The sequence below is a fragment of the Eutrema salsugineum genome, unplaced genomic scaffold (assembly GCF_000478725.1).
Source record: "Eutrema salsugineum unplaced genomic scaffold, Eutsalg1_0 scaffold_7, whole genome shotgun sequence".
In the NCBI taxonomy this organism is placed as follows: Eukaryota; Viridiplantae; Streptophyta; class Magnoliopsida; order Brassicales; family Brassicaceae; genus Eutrema; species Eutrema salsugineum.
The window spans coordinates 7,861,367-7,865,925 of NW_006256486.1; the positions used below are offsets into that span (position 1 = coordinate 7,861,367).

At 43.2% G+C, this 4,559-nt stretch overlaps 1 non-coding gene across 1 annotated transcript; it reads left to right on the forward strand.

Annotated features, from left to right (window-relative positions):
• Positions 1–1,236: 1,236 nt before the first annotated feature.
• On the forward strand, positions 1,237–1,343 carry LOC112083163. Its single transcript, XR_002897462.1, has one exon. It is a non-coding gene; the product is annotated as a small nucleolar RNA R71 (small nucleolar RNA).
• Positions 1,344–4,559: the final 3,216 nt, after the last annotated feature.

A 4,559-nucleotide genomic window follows, 5' to 3' on the forward strand; every position in this document is an offset into this window, starting at 1 on the left:
TCACTAGAACTTGTAGATCATGAATCGCCCCTTCAGTATCTTTTTGAAATGAATCTCCAAAGATAACCTTAACCGTCGATGTCCTTAAGGTTTTTATGCCCAATTTTTTGGCAAATGTCTTAGACATGATGTTGACATTGGCTCCGGAATCGCACAAGCAGTCTGTAAACTTGATTCCTGAAATGAAACACTGGAAAAAAACGTCCCGGATCATCGGCTTTGGTAAGCCTTTGAAACGGTGATCGTTCAGGTACCTTAAACGGTGGCTGCTTGGGATCGATATCCTTGTACAATGGTACAAAGATTGGGGTTTCTTCTTTCTTTCCATCGGTTCCGGCCTCTTCTTCGGGCAATGTGGTTATGGCGTTGCAAAACTTCTTAGGGTTATCTTCAACTCTCCCTGGAAGAACTCCACTTTGCCTCTTCATGGAGTCGGCTGTTTGGGCGACTTGCACATCTAACTTTTTTACGTGCGAAGATAAAGATTCAAACTTACCATTCAGATTGTACATGCAGTCCACTTTCACGTTCACGTCTTTAGATGCTTTTTCGTTCGTCATAATGAGCTGTTGGATTGACTGTTCAAGTCTACCGATTTGTGAAGCTAGCTGGTTCGTCGTGACTCCCTGCTGTTGTACAAATTGATTGTTAAAACCCGTACCTTGGTAGTTATATGGCTGTCGCGGGTGATATGGTACTATTCCTCCAAAGTTTCCACCTTGAAACTTGTTTTGGAAAGATTTTTGCTGAGGTGGGTAGTACTGATCTTGAGGATTCTCCACATTTGGATTGCGGTAAGAGAGATTGTTGTAATTTGCATTCCGGAAGTTGTTTTTGAAGTTGTTGTTGGAGCAATTTTGGTATGGCACCAGTGCTCCTACGTAGTTCACATCTTCTTCTTGAAATGCTTGATTAATGTGATCGATATCACTAGGTCCTTCCTCTTCTGCACCATTGTTGGTTTCACAGGCATGGATCGGGCGATTGTTGCTCTTCAGAAGCTGGCTCACCATGTTCTTCAACTCGGTTATCTCCTTGTTGTCTGTTCTGGCTTGCTTCATCGATCGATCGTATTCGAGACAGTCATTGCTATTGGCTTGAGCCAAATTTTTGATGAGAGCTCTTCCTTGGGTTATCGTCTTTTGCCCAAAATCTCCATTGCTAGCTGTATCAAGTGAAAGTTTGTATTTTGGTTGCAAACCTTGGTAAAATGTGCTCAGCAGGCTTGATCCATGAAATCCATGGTGAGGGCAGTCACGTTCATATTCCTTAAAACGTTCCCAAGCTTCATAGAAAGATTCAGTTGGCCCTTGTTGAAAGGTTGAGATCTTTGTTCTCAAATTGTTCGACCTTGACTTAGTGTAGAAGTGGTTTAGGAAAGCAGTTCTACATTCTTCCCAATTGGTAATCAATCCTGCAGGCAAAGACTTCAACCAACGGTGAGCTTTATCTGCTAATGAAAAAGGGAACAACTTACACTTTAAATAGTCAGGTGGAACTTGGTTTGTTCTCATCATGCTGCAAATTTCTTCAAAAAGCTCGATATGGTCCATTGGGTGCTCAGAAGGAACTCCATGGAACTGGTTTTGCTTCACCAATGAGAAGATTTGAGGCTTGACTTCAAACTCATTCCGGTTTGGAAATGGTACTTGAATCGCAGATCGATTCTGAAAATTTTGAGTAGGTGCATCAAAATCAGCTATGCGATGGTTCCTGGCTTGTCTTCGGTGTTTATTTGCTGGCGGAATGGGGCGGTGAATGCGTTCATTCGGCTGCATTGCTGGGTGGTCACCATCGGCTGCATTGATGGGTGGATCAAGGTCTTCACGTCCTTCTCTCTCTCGGTTCTGGTGGTTTCTTGGAAGAACCTCATCCTCCTCTCCATCTTGTCGAGCATGATCACCTTCTATGTGATCATTCTCTTCGTTTTCTCCATATTCGGACCCGTCTTGGTCCATATTTAAATTTCGATTAATAGGATCTCCAGGCTGGTCGTCGTTGGCCATTCCTTGCGTTCGTCTAAGTCTTCGAAGTTCTCTTTCGTGTCTGTCTATCTCGTCTAGAATTAGAATGTCTCCTGCAGGTCTACGCCTGGTATTCATGCAATTCAGAGAAAAACAAAAGAAGGGAAAGATAGTTCAGAAAAACTTTAAGAAAGAACTAGAGATCAGGTGTCTAGAACAGAAGTTAAAACAAGAAAAATAGCAAAAGGCAGCGAAACAAATCCCTGGCAAAGGCGCCGAAAACTTGATGTGTTCGTGTCAACTACGTGAGGGAACAAGTTTTACCCTTAACAAAACAAATGAAAGCCGCAAGTGCACAACTAATCAGTTGTAGTATTTAGGAATTGAATCCACAGAGATTTGTGTGCCTGGTATTTTTCTACGGTTTTTAACTTTATGTCTAGACTAAATTGGTTTTAAAGGTTGGTTGTTTTTCTCGAATTAAACTAAAGCAAAAGAAAACAAATAAATTTATCCTAAAAAGCGAGTAAAGAAAATCGAATGAAATGCAAATGGAATAAGTAAAATATCGAACTTAACAAATTTAAGGCAAGTAAAATATCGCATGAAAGATAAATAAAGCAAGTAAATAATGAACTAAGGAAATTGAAATGCAGGTCTAAGAAAGCAAGTAAAAATTGATGGAATTGTAAACTATGGCTAAAAAAGCTGAGCTTTTGGGAAATCTAAGGGATCATAATCGGTTTTAACATTAAGGTAGATAGATTGGGATTGACAGATAACAATATATGGGTTCTAGAGCTAGAGTACGGCAGTATGACTACGTCACTGTCGTGATCATAACCAACTGTTTCTCGCAACCCTGACCAGTAGGTTTCCACTCTGGCCCTGGAAGGGAGAGAACGCAAGAGCTGCACAAGACTCGTCAATACTCACGATCTCGCCGTAGGTAGGTTTCCACTCCTACGGAAAAATCGCCTGTTGATATATTCATAAATTGCATCATTTAATGTACATATTCTAGTCCAAATCATGTCTTATCTCATGCATTTTAGGTCTTTAGGCATTGTTTTAGGACTTAGGAGATTGCATTAGGTCCAAGAGAGTTTTGCATGGTTTGGAGTGTTAAACAGGTGCTTTTGGAGTTTATTTGGAGTGGAGGATGTGATTCAGATGAAGAAATGGAGTTGAAATGATCAAAAATGGTGAAAAGGAGCAATTTTGGGTTTCTCGGCAAAATGGTGTACTGAAGGTCGAAGGTTCTCGGCCAAAATCCTTCCCGCGGGTAGCTTTCTCGGCCAAAAACACGTACCGCGGTCAAGTCTCTCGGCCAAAATCTCCGTGTAGACACGTTTCCGAAATCGCCCGTCCGGGAAACCTTCCGTTCAGATTCAGCTGTCGGAGTCTTCATAAAAGTTAGATATAATTGAGTCAAGAGTTCACAACAATTGGAATCAAAGCATTTGGACCACAGAGCTGAAAGATATGGTAATCGGAAGACGAACAGGTCTCGCCCTCATTCCGGAGCAATCCGATATTCCTGAATGATCGCCTGTCCGGGGAACCTTCCGGTCCGATTCAGTTTTCAAGGGCTTCATCAAAGTTGGAGAAGATTGGATCACGGTTCCAAAGCAAATAAAATCATGGAATTCGGAGGCGTGAGCAGAAAGTTAAGCTCGTCGGAAGAAACTTCTGTCTCGCTGCCGTTTTGGACCGAACCGATGAGCTCCGAAGAATGCGAAGGACGGTGCACTTTCAGGCCGATTCAGAATCATAGAAATTTGAGTCCTCTTTCCAGAACGTCCAAGATAATTCAATTCGGAGCTATGAGTAGGAAGATACGGTCTCCGGAATGGACACATGTCTAGACGCCTCTCTCTGATCGTGTAAATGCACTGCAAAGATGAGCCCTCCAGGAAGCTTTAAACTTCCCAAGCACCGAAGTTTCCTTCACCAAAGTTGGAGATATATGAGTCCTCTGTCCTCTGCAACGGAAATCACTCAATTCGGACAAGTATATTAGAAGTTACACTCTCCGGAATGCGAAGTGGTCCAAGCTGCTCTGAATGCTGCGAGAAAGCCTTGCGACTTGGTTAACTCGCAGGCCTGAAGACGAATGCCTGGAAATTGATGCTGCGAGTTGAGAAGTGCGGGTAAGCTATCAATGGATGAGGTCTGAGGCTCCCGATCAAGAAAATTGCTAAGTCCACAATACTGCGACTTGGGCATGCTACCTGGGAGACACTGGAACCAAGCCGCATGATCACTCGCAATTTACTCCGACTTGAGCCTGCGACCTGGGACTAGGGATGACCAAGTCGCACATGTACATTCCCCAGAAACCTCCTTGGTCCTGCTAGTTGAAGAAGAAGAAGATTAAGCCGCAGCAAGACTCGCAAAACACTCCTACTTGGGCGTGCGGCTAAGACAAAGCGATTTAAGTCTCACAAGACAAGTTCTTCATCTACTGCGACTTAGGTGTGCTACCTGGGAGACACTGGACCAACCCGCAGTAATTCCACTTTACCCACTAAAGCCGGGTCAGGACCCGGTTTGTTCCGGGCTGACCCGGTCTATTAGCACTTAGTATATATA